The sequence below is a fragment of the Canis aureus genome, chromosome 24 (assembly GCF_053574225.1).
Source record: "Canis aureus isolate CA01 chromosome 24, VMU_Caureus_v.1.0, whole genome shotgun sequence".
Taxonomy (NCBI): domain Eukaryota; kingdom Metazoa; phylum Chordata; class Mammalia; order Carnivora; family Canidae; genus Canis; species Canis aureus.
The window spans coordinates 9,661,281-9,681,489 of NC_135634.1; the positions used below are offsets into that span (position 1 = coordinate 9,661,281).

Here is a 20,209-nt window from a genome sequence, read left to right on the forward strand (position 1 = left end):
GTACATAACAAAGGTCCAGTAAATATTAACAGTTGTTTCTTAATGGTCATTTCAGTAGGAGTGGCAACAACTGAGCAAATTCAAGAGGTATTTAAAAGAAGGAATGAATAGAACTAGTGGCAGGCTGCTAAAGTGCGATGAGATAGATCAGGAAGCCAAGGCTAATGCTCTGGTGTCTAGGTGAGCAGTTGATTTAATGGTGTTGCAGACAATGGTGCCCCAAAACAGAGAAAGAACTAAGGTGTGGGCTATGTGTGTGTAGGGGATGAGGGAAGTGACAGGTTCAGTTTTTGACATTTTGAGTTTGAAAGTGATTGTGAGACTCTCAAGAGGAGAGATCCAAAAGACATTTGGTGGATATGTATAGAAAGATTTGAGCTGGACATTTCTATTTGGGAGTTATTAATGGAATCTAAGAATGTGAATGAGATCACCTGGGAGCATATATAAAGTAAGGGAGGAAGACCTAGATAGAAGGCATGGATGAAGAGGACTCTGCACTTTCCTTCTTATGGCATTTGTGACTTTGAGTTGTAATTGCTGATTATGGTCTCTGCCATATGACCCCATTACACTGCAAGCTCCCTAGGGCCATGACAATGTCTAACTTGATCACCATTGTATCTCCAAAGGGTAATATCTGGCTTTCTTTTTTTTCCAAATATTTATTTATTTATTCATTTATTTATGATAGACCGAGAGAGAGAGATAGAAGCAGAGACACAGGCAGAGGGAGAAGCAGACTCCATGCCAGGAGCCCGACGCAGGACTCGATCCCGGGACTCCAGGATCGTGCCCTGGGCCAAAGGCAGGTGCCAAACCGCTGAGCCACCCAGGGATCTCCAATATCTGGCTTTCATATAACCACACTCAATAAATATCTTCAGTTGAATTATTAAATTATAGGCATTCTTCAAAACTAAAAAAGGATAATAAGTATAATACATAGTAGGAAGAAGCTGTGAAAGATCTTTGAAGGTCTGAGCATGAAGATAATATTGTAACAATATGCATATGATATTGGGTAGTTTAAATAATGAGGTATATGAGAAGCTGGTGGATAAGAGTAGAACAATCACTCTAACATGAATTAAGAAGGAAGAACTGATGGAATGTGGTTATTAGATGATGATGATTATGGTGGTGGTGGTGGTGGTGATGATGAGAGGCAAAAATGAGACATAGAATGACAGTGTTATTAAAAATAAGATCAATGGCCATTTATATCCGTGGGTGATTCAAGTATAGTTTTGTCTAGTAACAGAACTTTTCCTGGTCCAATAGCTCTGGGGTAATAGCAACCTCATAATGGACATCCTAGGTCAAAGCCTAAAATATTCCTTTTCATATATTTACATATTCATTCCACAAACATTCATTGAGCACCTACTGTATATCAGGACACAAGAATGAGTGAGACTGCCTAAGAGCGAGTGATATGCCACATCACCGGTATGAAAGGAAATGTAAACAAATTGACAAGCTACAATATTGATTTTATAATCTAGATATAGAACACTCTATCAAATTTGTTTTCTCAATGTCAATAATGACCTCCATGTTGCCAAACTAAATAGTCAATTCTATGTCCTCATCTTACTTGACCTATCAGTAACATCTAATACAATTGATCAACTCCCTATTCTAATACTTGATTCCCTTGGCTCTCTAGTTTGATATTACTGCCTAGTCCTCTTTAATCTCCCTCAATGCTTCTTCCAATGACTTCTAAACATCAGAGTGTCTCAGAGCTTAGTACTTCAATCTCATCTATACTCACTTCCTCAATGATCTCATCTAACATCTTGGTTTTAATATGCTGAAGAATTTTCTATTTTTACTTCAAGCCTGAAATTTTCTCTTGATTTCCAGGTCATGTAATCAAGTATCAAACTGACATTTCCTCTTGGGAATCGAGGAGATATCTCAAACTTCATATGTCCAAATCCAATTCCTGACCATCCCTTCAAAACTAACTTTTCCCATAGTTTTCCCCTCTTAGTCATAGCAACTTGATCCTTCTAATTGCTCAGGTCAAAATACATAGACTCCTTTCTGACTCCTGTTTTTACCTAGCACCTGGCAGACAGTCTATCAGAAAATCTTCCAGCTTTATTGTCACGTTATATCCAGGATTTCATTTCTCTCACCACTACCAAACTTGTCCATGCCATGGGCATCTCTTACTTGGATAATTGCAAGAGTTCCTAACAGTTTTGTTTCTACACTTGCCTTCCTATAGCCTTGTCTGAATACAGAAACCAGATGATCCTGTTAAACATGTTGGATTGCTCCCCCACTGAAACCCTACTTTTTATCTCAGAGAAAAAAGCTGGAATCATGATTACCTATCAGACCTCAGATCTACCCCTTGTACACTCTTCTTGAGTTTTACCAGCCTCCTTGATATTTCTCAAAAATGCCAGATATTTGTTTGTTCCTTCTGCCTGGAACAGTTTACTGTCAGATAACTGAATGGCTCATTCCTTTACCTCCTTTCAGATCTTCCCCCAAATGCACAATAGGCTTTTGCAAACTGGTAGTAGCAGACTACAGTGACTATAGTACTAGCAGACTCAGGCTAACTTCTGTGAGGTCACTCAGTTTGTTATCTCTGTGAGATTTAAAGACCTATCCCTCAAATGCCTGAAAGATTCTGATAGCACTAAAAAATCCAGCTTGGGAATACCAAATTATGTCTCTTTCCTCAAGTAGGCCTCTTCTCAACAAAGCACAGAGAAGGTGACGGGGTTGGCCACGCAGTCCTTCGGTTTAGGATGCGAAAGTTGGACCAAAGGGAAAATGGAGAGAATGGTTACCCAGTGAATTTCACTTGTGCTCAGCTTTTAAAGACCTACTCATTATGGGCATATACCTAGATAACAAGATAGTCCTTGACCCCAGAGGCTCATTATGTGTTTTATTAAAAAATTCTGCTGGGCTAGAATCAGTCTCCAGTTAAAGTAGCAAGTAGAGCCACAAATCTGAAAAGAAAAATGAGAACAAGTTTAGATGGGCAGATTTATCTAACCCTCTAGAATTGTAAAACTTAAAATTCTAGGGCAACTGTTTTCCCTTCAAGAGTTAGAAAGAGAATATTTTTTTTCTTGGAGAAGCATCTAAGATGTTTTAAATAGAGATTAAATATATATTCCCAGCCCCAAGTAACCTGCCAGTATGAACCCAGAAATATGAATAAAGTTTGAAAGCAATAAAAGTCTTTTTTAAAGTTCTTAAAATATGCCAGATACTGTGAAGGCTATTTTACATAAATTAGTTCATTTAACCTTCACAAAAACTCTCAAGTTAGGTATTATTCCCCTACTGTGTAAATGGGGAAACTGACACCCAGATAGGCCAAAGAATTTGGCTCAGGTCAGTAGTAAATGACAGTGTCAGGTCTATTCCTGTGCCTTACACTATTCCAGGTACTGAATATAGGTAAAAGGGATGTGGGCAATATCTCCTACAGAGGAGGAGGCTGAGGACAAGGTTGGTTTCCCTACTGAACTGTTATTTACCAACCCAGACCTACCTCCTTAGTTCCTCTCTGGTCACTCCTTACATAAAGTGACTGTGGATCATGGCCACTAGAGGGCAGACATGCCTGAAAAGTCAGGAGCGCTAGGAGGAAGGAGGAACCTTATCCGGTCCATTTCCTCTCTTGGTCTCGCTCAGACCAGGCCCAGAAGAGGCACTCCTGGACCTGCAGAATAAACGGCAATAATTACCATTTACATTTCCACTGGACAAATCCCTTTCAGATCACATTCCATTTCATTCTTGGCACAACCTCCCCAACGAGTGATTTTTCTTTTCTTTTTTTTCTTTATTATTTTTTTATTGGAGTTCAATTTGCCAGCATATAGCATAACACCCGGTGCTCATCCCATCAAGTGCCCCCCTCAGTGCCCGTCACCCAGTCACCCCCACCTCCTGCCCACCTCCCTTTCATCACCCCTTGTTCGTTTCCCCGAGTTAGGAGTCTCTCATGTTCTGTCATGATATTTTCACTGATATTTTCACTCATTTTCTCTACTTTCCCCTTTATTCCCTTTCACTATTTTTTGTATTCCCCAAATGAATGAGACCATATAATGTTTGTCCTTCTCCGATTGACTCATTTCACTCAGCATAATACCCTCCAGGTCCATCCACGTTGAAGCAAATGGTGGGTATTTGTCATTTCTAATGGCTGAGGAATATTCCATTGTATACATAAACCACATCTTCTTTATCCATTCATCTTTCGATGGGCACCGAGGCTCCTTCCACAGTTTGGCTATTGTGGCCATTGCTGCTAGAAACATCGGGGTGCAGGTGTCCCGGCGTTTCATTTCACAGAGACACTTAAAAAGGAATGAGACAGATACCTATAATTTTACTATCAATATTTTCCTAGATTGTAGAGTCTTGTTGGAACTATTGAAAGCACTGATCCCTCAAGACAAATTGGTCTGATGAGATAAGCTGCCCAAGGCATAGAGTGTAGGCACTCAGAGGGAACAACACTGTCTTCTTCATCCCTGGCTTTCTCACAAACAAGAAATATTAATTAAAGAAAAAGATGCATGGGTGGCTCAGCAGTTGAGCGTCTGCCTTCGGCCCAGGGTATGATCCTGGAGTCCCGGGATCAAGTCCCACATCGGTCTCCCTGCCTGGAGCCTGCTTCTCCCCTGCCTATGTCTCTGGCTCTCTCTCTCTCGCTATTTCTCTCTGTCTCTCATGAATAAATAAATAAAATCTTTAAAAAAAAAAGAAAAGAAACTAAAAACTTATCGCGTAAAGTTCGCTACCTCCAAGACTTTGCAAATAGGGCTTCTTGGCATGAATTGCATATCCTATTGCATAAGCAAGGTATCTGAAATTCAGAGAGACTCACATTATACCACAAAGTTTTTCAACGAAAATAAGTATGACTTGCACTAAGTGTTTACTTTTAGAACTCTTCTTACCAAACCTCTTGATAATTACTAAATCCAGAATACACAGAAAAATCAAAGTCAAAAGATACAACTTAATAATCAGATTCTAGGAGTCTGGATATATTCAGGCTGTTACTCACAGGATGAGTCACCTATGTTTTCTCCACCCCATTCAGTTTGACCCAAATTAGAGAAAGCTGTTACCCTCACCCTATTTGTAGGGTTTTAGCATGTTATATATAACAAGAAGGCATTGGAAGAAGACTTTTGAAGGCTTATATTAAAGGAAAATTTAAGAAAAACAGATTCTAACTAGATCATTAAGATAAACCACCACAGAGTAGCTGATAAGAACTTGTACCAAGCCATGTTGATGATATCTGAACTAAGATGATGGCAAACCCTGGTTTGAAATTTCACTGAGTGAAACAATAAAGGAGGAAAGTGTCATAAAGAACTTAATCCATTTAATTATCTAACCAGGTTCTAATCTTTTTACTCCAGTCACCTTGAGAAGATTTTTTACCCGTACTTCCTAGTCATTTCTCTGTCCAACCAGCTTATTCTCTGTTGGCAAACTCTTTTGTTCTCTCTTTGGTTGATACTCCTTTTGAAAAACTATTTCATTCTCAAATCTGGTTCACCCTAAAGATATTGTCTTGTGAATCCCCTTAGCACCATATTCTGCAACCCCAGAACCAAGTCCATACCACCCCACTTCTAATCCAGCCCTGAGAATCCTATGCTGTATGAAACCCTGGTCCTACCTCTCAGTAAAAGAGTGCTCCAGAAAGGGAGCCATTTTTATAGCATCAATTCAGTTTCATTTAGCAAGTATTTATTAAGCACATTCTATGTGCAAGAGTTGTGCTAGATACAGTTAAAGGCCCAAAGAAAATTAAAATAAAAATCCATCTACTCTTAAATTTTGGTAAGATTGGAAACAGGGATTAATTAGAGCAAGATAACCCTAATATATTCATATATATATATATATATATAATATGATAACCCTAATATATGATGAAACAGGTCGGATTTCATCATAAGTAGAAAATGCTATAGGTATCCAGAGGAGGAAGAGATTAAAATCAATTTAGAAGGATCGGGGGAATATTTGTAAAGAAGTTGGCATTTAATGAGCATTAAAAAGGATCAAGAGAATGATGTTTCATGAGAGAAAATGACACCCTCAAGAGCTTGTGCAGAGAAACCACTGAAAGTACATTGAGATTTATGGACTGGCCCAATGTAGCTGAAAAATGAAAAAAATGGCATCCTGGAAAGAGTGGAAGGGTCAGCCAAGTGACTTCCTGAAGTTCAGGAAGTGGATATGTGAACTGGCCTTCTCAGAGGGTCCAATATGTTCTAACATATCTAGTATTGAGGAATATTTAAACAATGTTTCTACTGGGTGAGCTTGTGCTAGGTGGAGCTCCTTGGTTCTGAGACGTTCTCACTTCATTAATGATTGCCTGGAACATGTCCTCATGTCTCCCACCACAGTTTATTAAACTCTTTCCCTTTGCTCCAACAAGTTATAAAACTTCTACTTCCAAACCTTGGCTCATTTCCTAAAGGAGAGGTAAAAATATCACCTTTTAACTAAATATATCATCCCAGGCTGTCTCTCAGAACTCACCTCCTACTCTCCCCCAAAGCCTCCAGGCCTCCCATCTTCTACCCCATCAGACATTTTGCTCATTATTTGTGTTAAACTATGGTTGTTAAAAATTGGTTATGCCCATTTTCATCACCACAGTGCTGCCTGGGTCAGGTAACCTGCCCCAAGTAACCTGCCAGTATGAACCCAGAAATATGAATAAGGTTTGAAAGCAATAAAAGTCTTTTTTAAAGTTCTTAAAATATGCCAGATACTGTGAAGGCTATTTTACATAAATTAGTTCATTTGTGTATTTTTTTCCTATAATTTACCTTATAAACTGTCCACACCTCAAATGAGCAATTTTCACAAACATTCCTTTACTCCTCAAATAGTTTAACTTTATTCATATAGTCCAATATAAGGTCAAGGATTAGCTATTATTGAGTATATATATTGACACATATGTCCATAACAATTCCTTATCTCTATAGCCATGCACTCATAAATGGCAAACTTGATACATAAGGAAGAATGTCATCATTCCCAGTTTGGATTAACATATTTATATGACCTCATGATGATCTTGAAGCCAGACATAGTAGGCTTGCCTGTCTTCAAGTCCCAAGGACTCATAAAGACCTGTTGAAACATACCCAATCCAACATATCAGATCCAAGCATGACAGTTGAAATCATTCAGCCATCAGCATATGCCCTGTTCTGTTTCTTCTTGTAGATCCCTAAACTCCAGGCTTTGCACACTACTTCCTTCTCAGTATATTCCAAAACCAGTTGGTTAACATATGAAAACAAACACATCTAGGTTAGGCATTCCTCTGGATGTCCTTTTTTTCTTCCTGCATCCCAACCCAAAAGACTGCAGCTACCAAGAATGACTAAACTCTGGCCTTTAAAAGCATAGTGCCTGGTCCCAAATCAAAATCTTTGATTTTATATATTGGATATTTGTGAGTATCCTGGAGCTAACCAACCACGTGGAATTGTTTTAAAGAACTATTGGCTAAGGGGAAATCAACTTATAGAGAGTGAAATGAAGACTCATACCCTCATGACTTCTCACTGCCCTCAGGGTACCTCTTGCTTTTTTTTGGCTCTTCATCCTGGCATTCAAGGCCCTCCTCACTGAAGCCTCTCTGCCTCTCTTTTTACACAACTGCTCCAACATGAGCCTTCTGCTGCCTGCTCTCTAACTTTGTTATTGTCTACTCTATGCCTGGAATGCACTTGCCTCTTGACTTGTCCAAATGCTATTTCACCCCCTGTGCCAACTGCTCCTTGTCCCCTCTGAAACCTTCCCATACCACTTAGATCTATTTCCCTTCTCTGAATTCAAACACCTATTTATTTGCATGGTTTATTTCCCAAATGTCATATACTTAATTATAATTTTGTCTTATCATTAACTTTTTATATTATTTGACTGGTTATGACCTTTCTTCTCAAATAGAACCTACATTTCTTGAAGGTATGGGCCCTGTTTTTGCCATCTTTGTCTCCCAATGGCACCTAACAGGACACAGTAGGAACTCAATATATATTTATTTGTGGATAACATATGAGGACAAATAGCTCAAGAGCCTACAGAAGCCTTATTCTCCTGAGAGACTGGAGAGATATATATATATATTCAGTGATGCCAACTCTCTGAAGAAACAAGAAAAAAACCACCTCCTCTCACGGCCTGAGTGTCATTGGCACCCAACACCTCCTCTCTGCTCTGCTGCTGACCACCCCTGAAAAGTCCCAGGTGGAGAGATTCTCTGAACTTCCCCTGCTCTGCCTTCTGCCTTCTTTTCATTTCCCATACCTGGACTTCTCTGGGTCAGTGATTTAGCATCTATCTTTTACTGTCCTGTGTTTTTGCTCCAGAGAGAACCTGCGATCAATGATTAAGTCTAAATGTCCTGTGCCCCAAGTCTGCTGTTCCGCCATTATTGCATGGAGTGTGTGACACATCCCTCTGGTTATTCATACTTTCCCATAGTGCCATCCTTGTAATGCCCTCACCACTCCCCCTCAGCCCCCTTCATCCTAAACCCTTAACATTCTGCTGTCTTGTACTCCCCCTTATCTATAAACTCTCTTGTGTCCTCAGACCACTCTGGGAACCTCCTCCTCCTTTCCACACCTTAACTGTGATCAGCTCTCTCCTGATGGCACCACTTCTCCTACAGTGCCAGGAAGCTGCTCATTTTCTCCTCATCCCTTTGTTAAATGAGATAGGATAGATCACAGCTTGGTACTGAGCAGGGGCTCCAGAAATGGTAGCTATTAGTATTCCATCATTATAATTATCATTGTTGTTATTCCTCAGATCAATAAATGAGGTCATCATCCTCCCCACTCCTCTACCTTCTGGTGAAGACCCTGCTCTGTGACGTACATGTTGCCTGGAAATATCACCCTTGACTCCCTGTTAGAACTGTCAGTGGGGCCTCTGGCTCAGAGCTATATTGTCTTCCCCCTACTCCACCAGCCCTACCTCTTTTCACTTCCCTCCTTTTGCATTGCGGATTTGGTGGTGTAGCATCTCCGCCCCACTCTTGCCCAAATTCTAAATTCTCTTGTCCATCTTCCTTTTTTTCTGACTTGCCCAAACATATCTCATCCCTGCATGGTATCAGTTCTGCTTTCTGGATGCCAGCACTTGAGCAAGTAAGCACAACTTATTAATGTTTATACAGGAGTTTTGTCGCATATTTTATAAGATTATTCTGAAGTTTTTCTGTGATATATTATTCAAAGCATCATGTAATTTCAGAGAATCTGATTTCCCCCAAACAATGATAGCGATGAAACATTGACATGGCCACAGGCTTCTCCGTGCCTAATACTGTGGCTGCAGATCTTGAAAATAAATTGGGAAGAGTTTTATCTTTTTTTATTCTGTTAAAGAGCTTTAATAGCACAGGAATTCGCCTATCCCTTAAAAATTTAATAATGATTAATGTTAATTTTCATGTGGAATTTTCACCTTTGAAAGTGAGAATGTTTAAGAAATGGAAGTTATTATTTATTTATTTATTGAAATGGAAGTTATTTAAATTGACACAGATTTAGTAATAGAACCAGGAAGGAATATTTGACTTTAAGCACTTTGAGTTCTAGATTGTTCTTCAACTATTTAATGTTTGTTGAGAGCATCTTCTGGGCCTTTCATATTGAACTGTCTGGTTGCCGACTTAAGTGAAAACAGTTATTTAATTGATGGCTGAGTGGCTTACTTGGGCACAAAATTCTAGTTCTCTTACCTCAAGGCTGTCTCAGACAGTTTTGTAACTTACAAATCCTGCCTGAGTTTTCAGCCTGTTGCCTTCCTTACAGATTTAAGACTTGCCAGCACCCCCAGTCACATGAGCCAATTTCTTAAAATAAATTATATACATATGATGTATATATATATATAATACACATACATATTATATAAATACATGAATACACACACACACACACTTTCTATTGATTCTTTTCTGGAGAACCCTACTAACACACATATTCCAAATTTTTCTGCATTTACTTCACTTTCCATGGGCCATGGTCTATTGTTATTTCATTTAAGTCCAAGGCAAAATAATCTATCATTCAGTAGTTAAAGTTTTAAAGGACTTAGAAGTAGCTAAACCCTCAGGTGCTTTCAAACAATAAATTCATATAAGTTTGGGGGGACTATTATTTTTTTAAAAAAATAATAGCAAGATCTGGGAACAAGTTCACAAATTATATAAAATGTTTTAAATTTATACAAGTATAATATATCTATTATAAACCTATAATGTGAAAAATCTATAAATACTTGGTTCATTATGCTTAGTACACTGGCTCTTTTTGGTTCTGAGTTTTGTTAAACTTCATCCTAATTAGATATGATCTCATTTTGGATTTTTTTTAAGTCAAAAAACTGGGGAAAGGGGCACCTGGGTGGCTCAGTGGTTGAGCATCTGCCTTTGGCTCAGGTCATGATCCTGGGGTCCTGGGGTCAAGTCCTGCATCAGTCTCCCTGTTCAGTGGGAACCTGCCTCTCCCTCTGCCTGTGTCTCTGCCTCTCTGTGTCTCTCATGAATAAATAAATAAAATCTTTATTTTAAAAAACAGGGGAAAAATATGGGCATTGCTAATCTCCTTGAGGTGAAATTACATATGAAATGTTTAACCTTTTTTTGCAAAGAGCGTATGTTGCTCTTAAAATAGAAAAAAATTCTGAAAAACAAAAATACTTGCTTTTATAGCCTACAATTAAAGCAGAGTTGGAAAATTTGCGTAATGTGGATGAAATTAAAGAAATACTGAAAAAAATAAGAAATTGAAAACTTGGGAGAGTAGGAATATAAGTTTATTTCTCTAATGCCACAAACAAATATATATGCAGGGAAGACAAAGGGACAGGAGTACAGATAGCAGGATTAACCATCACACAATGGAAGGAAGCAGTTTTAACTTTCTAGGAGAGCCAAGCCCCCAAATCTGAACATCAGTTAATGAAATATGATACTCTTATTGAGAAGTCTGTTAATTGGGGCCCAGGGTCCTTGGAGCATCAGTACTATGTCAGCTCATAGTACTATGCCAGCTGGGAATATCCCAAATTAAATGGAAGGATGAAGTTAGGAGTGGATGAACACGAAGAAAGTATTTGGAAACAAAATGTTATCCAGAGAAACTGAACGATAAAGGAACTAAGTGACTTAGCTCTTAATGCTGATTTATTTTCTTTTAAAAAAGAATAGATTCCATAAGAAATTAAATTGAAATGCATTGGATCTGACAATATGACCACAGAAGAGGAAAAAGATATTCAAAAATATATGTAAACTTTGAGAAACTTTACCAATCAAATGCCACCCAAAGAAAGAAACCTTTTTGGGATAAAAATCTTTTTTTTTTTTTTTTTTTACCAGACGATGTAAAGGCTTTAGCAGTGTTTCAGAAGAAAGGCACCCTGGAAACTTTAAGCTATTTTTATCACTTTTATTGGAAAGGCCATTTCTCTGCTCTAAGGCTGAATTTCCTGATGCAAGTTTGGTGGCTTTGGGGTGAATCTGAATGCAGTTTTCAGAGCAGTGAGAAAAAATCATGCAGTGTTAAGATGCCAAACTTCCTCCAATAAATCTTTTGAAAATAACTGATAAAGATGCTTAGGGCTTCTCTGAATTCCTGTGAGGTATAGCATTCAAAGAAGCTGGTAGTTTGGAACAGTGCTTTCCTCTGATTATAGACTGTTGAATTCTCAAATCCCACATAGCAATATAAGAGCAAAATATATTCATTTTTAATTCACGGTGGACAAAATACATAGGTACAGTTTTGCTTTGAGGCTGAGGACGTAGACGTGGATGCATTGGTCAGGTTATCTTGTTGACTGATCTTAATGATCATCACCAATGCCATCACCATTAGTAGGGAGAGAAATGATGTATAAGCCATTTCAGGCATTTGCCAAAGGTAATCAAATAACAGGAAGAAGTAATGGTATAGAGCAGAAATAAATACAACAAAAGTCCTCATAAATCAAGAGATCCAATCTGGCTGGTGGCTGATGACCTACGTAATAGCACACAGTAATTAATATACCATTTTAATTAAGGGGGGAAATTGTATTATTTATGGAGTATGGACATTTTGTGAATTGTTGGGTTTTTAGGATTTTAATGCTACTTTGTAACCAATTTGAACTTTACTTTTTAAAATATTTTGTTTATTTTGAGAGAGAGTATGAGCACAAGGAGGGACAGAGGCAGAGAGAGAGGGAGAATCTCAGCACACTCCACACTGAGTACAAAGCCCAATGTGGGGCTTGATCTCACAACCTTGAGATCATGACCTGAGCGGAAATCAAAGGTCAGATATTTAACCAACTGAGCCACTCAGGCATCCCTGCCCTTTATTTTTTAAAAAAACATTTATTTAAGTAATCTCTACCCCTAACATGGGACTCAAACTCATGACCCCAAGATCAAGAGTCATTTGCTTTATCAGCTGAGCCAACCAGGTGACCCCATTTTGCAGAAGAGAAAACTGAATTACAGAGACGTTAACTTGCCCAAGGTTATACAACTATTTGCTGACAGACCTTGGATTTAAACCCAGTTAACCCAACAAAAATGTCAAGGCCTTTATTCTACTCTTATCATACACTGCAGTTTATATTTTTATTGCGCATCTATTAAGGACATGGCATTTTGCTCATTTATGTTGATGATGTGAAGTATGAGACAGGGTTTTTAAAAACTATTTTAATAAATGACATTATTTTTCTTCTTTTCAAAAACACAGGCATGTATACATAGCATTGCTTAGCATTTTGCCTCAGTCTCTGGTGCCATCTGTACTGAAAATCCCCCAAACAGTGAAAATAGCTTACTGGCAGAGAAGAGCTGATAATATGATACTTAATACTCATCTTTCCCCACAGTAATATCTGGATCAGCTAGAGCAAACATAGAGCTTACTGATGGCTCTCTGGGCTGCAGGCTTATGCTACAAACTACCTATTGTGATGTCAGTAATGAGAGAGCTCCCCTAGCCTCCATAGTTAGCCCACTCTCCCCTTTCTCCAAGATACCAACACCAGGAAAGTTAAAGGCTAAGACTCATCCCTGGATTGCCTTGGATTTCCTTTTGCTATGTCTAACGTATAATAATAATAAAAATATTAATTATACACATATGTTGCTTAGAACTGCCCTATACAGCACTGATTTGTTATAATATTCTCATGACAGAAATATTTGTATTAAAAATAGAGACTATAAATTCATTAAGGTGAGTCAGAGCATAATTGTAATGGTGAAGCATATGAAATTACCAACATTCAACCTTTTCAACCTACAAAAAAAAATGTTTTCTTATGTACAATGAGTATAGTACGTAGAGTGTCTTAAGTTCTTACCCAATAAACCAACTTGCCATAGGGCACTTTGCTCAATCTCAAAGACATTTAACTCTCTGGTCTCTCTTCCGTTATTGGATATTCTTGTGGTTCAACTCTAACTCACAAAATTAAAAAGGGTACACAGGTGACAGGGTTTCAGATGCTACAAAGCCTCATTGAAGAGCTGACAGGTGATGTGAAATGCAGGCTTAGTGGCTAAGTGGCCTTCCCAAGGCAAGGTCAGAGAAATACAAGTGAAAATCGGCTGCCAGGTAGAGGGTCATGCAAGACCTAAGACATTATGAAGAGCATCATAAGCATCATTGTTGTAGTGGAAAAATAGAACAGAGACACGTTACAACTTCAGGAAGTATGACAAGAATGAATAATTGTCAAGATTGCCTTTTCATAGATTATCCCCTGCTGACCCATGTTTCCAGAAAGAATTCTCTATATTAAAAGATATGTATAAAATAATAATGGTTATTCTATGCTTTGTGGGGACTGTGATGGGCGAGGCCTTGGGCTAACTACTCTGCATGTATGTATTAGGATTCTCCAGAGTGACAGAACCAGTGGGATATATATATATATACACACACTGAGATCTATTTTAAGGAATTGCCTTACACATTGGTGAGGCTGGCAAGTTCAAAATCTATATGGCAGGCTGGTAGGCTGGAGAGCTCCAGGTGGCTGCTGATGCTGCCATCTTGAAGCAGAAGAAATCTCAGTGCTACTCTTAAGGCTTTTTAACTGATTGGATGCTGTTAACTCAGATTGTGGAGGATAATATCCTTTATTTAATGTTTTGATTGCAGTTATTGACCGCATCTACAAAATACCTTCAGAGCAATCCCTAGATTAGTGTTTAAATGAATAGCTGGATACTATGGTCTAACCAAGATGACAGCTTAAACTATTCATAACAACATGTATGCCATTTTCTCCTCATGAAAAATCTGTGAGGATGGTATCATTTTATCCTCATTTTACAAATAAAGAATCAAGTCCAAGAAGGTCAAGAACTTGTTCAAGGTGATAAAGTTTGTAAAGGATGAAGCCATGTTTTGAAACTAGGGAATTTAACCTCAGAGCTTGTGAATTTGACCACTGCATTCTTCTGTCTCACCAAGTAGCAAGGATTTTATCCTAAGGATGCAGAAGTTGAAAAGCCAAAAACCAACAAAATGTAAAGCCAAAAAGAGGTCAGTATTAGAGAATCATAAGCTTTCCAGCACCTAGCCTACCCCCAGCCATCTCACCATGCAGTGAATGCAAGCTGAGATGTATTAAATAAGCCACTCTATAAATAGAAGATTATGACAGTGCATACAGAGGTACCAGCTTGTGTGGGGAAAAAAAGCCAGATCAAATTGGATTACACATAAGACAGAAATCAGAGGGATGAATAAAAATGTCCTCCTTCTACCATTCCACATTGACTCCTTCCAAGGTTTCATTCCAACGGCAGCATTAGCAGTACCTGGGAAAGTTACACTCTCACAGCTGTGACATTGTGGACATAGAGGATGTGGGAGTTGAGGACTCCCAGGGAAAGCAAGTTAGCATCTAGTTGGAGGGGGATTTTACAGTTGCCTTTCCCATAAACTATTGGTAGCACTTGCAAAACCTTTCCATGTCCCTAAAACTCTCAGTTCTGCTTATAGATATTTTAGTAGAATAATTTTCTCCTACCTTGGGAGAAAACCAGAGGCCTGCAGAGACTACCTTCTTAAACATCTTTTTATACCACCGCCAAACACTGATCTGTACCAATCCTCCTTGGCTTCCTCTGTAAGATGACCCCTTGTCTCATGCTCTGGACTCTGAATATCACTACCATCAGCTCTAGAACATGCGCTGTCAGTCTCAATTTCCTTTCTTCTTATTTTTCCAACCTTTTTAGTTTTTTTCATTCTTCTGTCCCTGCAAGTAGAACAAATGCTTCCACCATCTTAAAAAATACCTTGCTTCTATGTCATTTTAATAAACATAAATAGATTAAAATGCTTTACAAGTGGGAAAATTTGATCAGAGAAGTTGGATTAAAAAACAATATTATTCTGATTATAATAAACACATCTTACATATAAGGTAATAAAGATATTATAGGGGCTCCTGAATGGCTCAGTTAAGTATCTGCCTTAGGCTCAGGTCATGATCCTAGGGTCCTGGGATGAAGCCCCATGTCATTGGGCTCCCTGCTCAGTGGAGAGCCTTCTTCTCCCTCACCTTCTGCCTATCCCCTGTTAATGTTCTCTCTCTCTCTCTCTCTCAAATAAATAAATAAAATCTTTAACAAAATAAAGATATTATAATAAAAAGAAAAAATATTTTCCTTCCAAACCCTAAGCAAAATATAGTGTATATCAGATTAGAGACAAGAAATACTACTAGAGATAAGAAAAGGAAGTTTCATAGAGATTAAAAGTTCAATTTACCAAGAAGATATAAAAAATTCTAAATCTGTGTATGTTTAAATATACTCTTCTAAATTTTCATGTTCTTCTAAACATACACAGCAAAAATTAACAAAAGAGGAAGTATATATCAGTAATGTACTATGGGTTTTAACATACCTCTACCAGTAATTTACAGAGCAAGCAGATGCACACACAGTAAGATTTTAGATGATTTTGTCAACCAAAACAGGGACACACATATACCCAGAGACACTTACAAGAATATTTATAGCAGCACTATTCTAATTGTCAACAACCAGAAACAGGTAATGATATCAAGGCAGATGAAATAAATGAATTATGGTATTTAAAAATATATACACCTTACCTCAACTCTGCTTCTCCTCAAGCTACTAAAACTTTTCTTGTTTTCTTATCTATCTTGAGTACAAATATTTTCAGAAAAAAAAAAAAACCACTAGCTCTCTTTCCTCACTTCTATTGCACTGCTCAATCCTTAGCAATATTCCCAGCCCCCATCTTGCCACAGAATTTGTTCTGGACAGGGCAGCAATTACAAAACTCCACCATTTTGTTTCTTTTGTCTTTTTTTTTTTTTTAAGATTTTATTTATTTATTTGAGAGAGAGAGCACAAGCAATTGGAGAGGGGCAAAGGGAGAAGCAGGCCCCTGCTGAGCAGGGAGCCCAGCCCAAGGATGGATCCCAGGACCCTGAGATCAGGACCTCTGCTGAAGGCAGATATTTAACCAATTGAGCTACGCAGGTGCCTCTCCATTATCTTTTTTTTATTCCTGGTTTCTTATACTTGATTGGCTTCCATATCACCTAGAAGTGACAATTACTCCTTTCAACCTAAAAATTCCTTGTTTCTTAATTTATTTTTTATTTAAAAACTTTTCAAATCAATTTACTTTAAATTTCAATTTTACTTCAATTCCAGTGAAGTTAATATACAGTATTATACTAGTGTCATGTGTACGGTATAGTGATTCCACAATTCATATGTCACCCAGTGCTAATCACAAGTGCCCTGCTTAATTTCTTGATTTCCCCCTTGGTTCTCTTTCTGTTTCTAAATTTTTTTTTTCAATGTCTTCCACATTTCCCACAGCCGCTTGTTCTGTCATTGCAGGTATGCTAAGACCTGAGGCCCTGTCTCTGCATGAGCTGGGCAACAATCCTCAGTCCCTCAGCTTTAGTGCCATGTCTGTGTGGAGGCAGGTGGTACAGTTACATGGTTGAGCATAGACTCTGAAGTCAGAGAACAAGTTAACTCTGCACATCAACATCTCTAAACCCAAGCTCTTTTCCTGAGCTTTAATGAGACGGGCCCTAAAAATAAACTTGCTCTAGGTCCTGTCTGTGTAGTGAGCAAATTTGTATCCCTTCGCATTCATAAACTCTTGAAAGCTCATATCCTATTCTCATAATACCAGACCCAGTTTGTGCATTTCTCAGATTTGCTTGGCTATGTTGTCTGCTTGGTGATACAGATGACCCTCCAGGAATATCACTTGGTACCAATGGCATTCTTGTTGATACCATGAGGTGATGTCCATCTTTACTAAAGAGAAGCTTGCTGAGCTCTGTCCTTGCCCTCATGATGGAGGCTGATGTCTCGCTGCCCAGCACTTGGCCTTGCTTCAGTAAGCAGCCACTTTGGATTTCCCATGTTGCTACAAGCAGGACCAAACCATGCCTGATCTCACACCTCTGGCCTCATGCTTCAGGGCTCTCCCTGCCCTTGTGCTTTGCTGTCACTACTAAAGTGCTGATGTGAGAAGCTTCATAAGCTCCCCAACCCACCTATCCCACTGGCTTTCCAGAATGTGTCTTTCAGAAATGCAGTATGCAAAAAAGGCAGGCACAAAATGTTGCTGGCTCATACCCTTTAACTACCTAAATGCCACTGCTCTTGGGGAAAAAATAACCAGAAATGTGGAAGAGTTACACCCTAGTGGTGGAAAGAAGAGACTATTCAGTGAATAAAAGGAGATAGCAAGGAACCAACAGATTCTTCTCCCTTCTTCCTCCCCGAGAGACTGTTCTGGGACTAAGTATTTCCATTTTCCTTCTTGGGAGTTGTCCTATGTGACTGAGCAACCAGTAAGTTGCTCCTGGTACTAGTTTCCTGGTAAAGTCTGGACCAGTTTGGAATGCTCTCCTTTGTACTTGCTTTCTCTCATCCCCTACCTCACTTACCTGGTTCCTTCACTTTTGCTTCCCTGTATTACACCCCCTCAGCAAAACTGACACCGAAGTTTTGACTTATGCTAGGTACTCTAGGGAAACTACACTAAACTATTCACCATACAAAGGAAAAGGGAATGTAATCTTCTTAATTCCTTAATAAGTGCCTATGTTTTTGCTGAGTGACTTATGTTTATCTCTGAATCCTCACAGAAAACTATGCAATAGATATAATTTTTCCCCTATTACAGTGAGGAACTGAAGCTCAGTGAGGTTTAAACAACTTACCCAAAGAGGCACAGCTAGGAGTAACCAAGCTAAAGTGCTAAGGCACATGTGTCTGGCATCCAAGGCAGTGTTCTTCCCCTGTTCTCTACTGTCTCTAATATCAGGACACCGCAACGGGGATTCTGTGAAGGTTATATGTGATTATTCATTGTTGGGAGCTTTCAGAAGCTTTGAGAATGATTCAGTGAAGAACATTTAACTATCCAAGCAGAGCACCATAAGAAAGTCCTAAGATGACAGGGTAAGCAATCAATAAAAGCAGATGGTTAAATCATCCTTATTATTTGACATTTAGAAGTCACTTATATAGTCATGTCTAAATGGAATTCCACTAATAAGCCAACTAAAGGTCATGAGAGTAGCTGCTTCAGGAGGAGAAACAGAGATCCAAAAGGAGAAAAGAGGGAGAGGAGCTCCACCCCACCCAAGCCTCACTCATTGCCCTATCGACATGTGAGATCACTTGGCCAAGTTCATCTAGATCATCCAGATCTGTCTGTTCTCCTCCTAAAAGATATTTGAGAACAAAGAATATGAAGATTTAACTAGAAAATTAATCTTCAAATGAAGTAGAGGGGTCTTGACTGCCAGAGACTGACAAGGGAAGATTTCCTCATCCTGCACAAACTGTTACTGGCAGAGTTCTGTGTGTGTCCAGAGGTTTGGGCCAGGATTGCACTTTGAAAATTGGAGAAAGACTGAATTTGGACCCTAGTGTATCATTCAGCATCTCTCCAGGTTGTCAATTACAAACCGAATTTTTTCATTCCATGTCCCTCCTATGGGAAGGAGATACTTCTTTTTTCGTGTATTATACTGTTTGCAGATCTAATCATTTTCTCTTGGTCTGATAAAGTGCTGAAAGACTGACTCCTTGAGCGTGGTTGTTAAATCATAAATGCATACTTCCAAAAACTGGTGGATTTTGAAGAAAGCATTGATACCACCTGTCTGATACTGTAAGCAGAGGCCTTTTCATCTTCTGTATCGTCCCTGGATGCTGTTTTGCCACACTGCTACAATGCCCAAACCCTCACCTAAAGAATCAGCACTTGTCTCTTAAGATATGTAAACTTCTTGTCTCTCAAACCACCCTCCAACAAAAACTTATCAAAGAGCTTAAAACACAGTTAATCTGAGAAGGACAACTATCATACGGTTTCATTCACATGCAGAATATAAGAAATAGTGCAAGTGACCATAAGAAAAGAAGGGGAAACTGAATGGGGAAAGATCAGAGAGGAAAACAAAGCATGAAGACTCTTTAACTCTGGGAAACAAACTGAGGACCGTTGAGGGGAACATGGGAGGAGGGATGGGGTAAGTGGGTGATGGGGATTAAGGAGGGCACATGATGTGATGAGCACATGTGATACAACTGATAACTGAACTCTACATCTGAAACTAATGCGCTGTATGTTGGCAAATTGAATTTAAATTTTAAAAACATAAAAAAAAAACACATTGTCTCAACTTGTAATGTCACCTGGAAGTCTTGATAAAATGACATTTTGATTCAGTAGGTCATAGGAGGAGGTTGGGGGCTGGGATTCTGTATTTCCAGCATGCCCTCAGGATATGTCAATGCGGCTGATCCATGAACAAAACTTAGAATAGTGAGCTCTTAAAAGACCACCTTGATTCTCTTTTGAGTTTGAAGATAATTTGGTCCCGAGAAAAATTTGCCCCTTGAAACTTCCTCATTGCTACCAACAAGCTGTTCTGGGCACCACTGCAGAAATTTTCAAACAGATGGGGATAAAGTTAGAAACACTGAGAACATCACAAAAGAGCTGTTCTCATTGGCCACATTGTTTTAGCTCTCAGCACAATGCTGACCTAAAGGCTTATTCTCAAAATTACATACAAAAATGGATTTTTCCAA

General features: G+C 38.7%; 2 protein-coding genes and 1 long non-coding RNA gene across 11 annotated transcripts in view; 1 reads left to right on the forward strand and 2 right to left on the reverse strand.

Moving 5' to 3' along the window:
• The window catches only part of LOC144295735 (uncharacterized), a 240,340-nt gene extending 236,106 nt beyond the window's left edge, over positions 1-4,234 (forward strand). For all 6 annotated transcript variants that reach the window (XR_013362825.1, XR_013362826.1, XR_013362824.1 and 3 more), the window contains one exon: positions 695-4,234. This is a non-coding gene — a long non-coding RNA (uncharacterized LOC144295735). The remainder of the gene's footprint in view (positions 1-694) is intronic.
• The window catches only part of B3GLCT (beta 3-glucosyltransferase), a 238,226-nt gene continuing 220,923 nt past the window's right edge, over positions 2,907-20,209 (reverse strand). Inside the window, exons 19-22 of the mRNA XM_077868187.1 lie at positions 18,325-18,446; positions 15,118-15,348; positions 3,536-3,706; positions 2,907-2,984 (exon numbers count right to left, since the gene is read on the reverse strand). The gene's annotated coding sequence lies outside the window, so the exon portion shown is untranslated. The remainder of the gene's footprint in view (positions 2,985-3,535; positions 3,707-15,117; positions 15,349-18,324; positions 18,447-20,209) is intronic.
• Positions 2,907-20,209, reverse strand: part of LOC144295731 (ankyrin repeat domain-containing protein 26-like) — a 76,715-nt gene continuing 59,412 nt past the window's right edge. Inside the window, exons 3-6 of one of the 4 annotated variants that reach the window (XR_013362815.1) lie at positions 18,325-18,446; positions 15,118-15,348; positions 3,536-3,706; positions 2,907-2,984 (exon numbers count right to left, since the gene is read on the reverse strand). The gene's annotated coding sequence lies outside the window, so the exon portion shown is untranslated. Of the gene's footprint in view, positions 2,985-3,535; positions 3,707-4,218; positions 4,350-15,117; positions 15,349-18,324; positions 18,447-20,209 lie in introns of all 4 variants that reach the window. The other 3 variants (XR_013362817.1, XR_013362816.1, XR_013362814.1) reach the window with 3 other exon arrangements.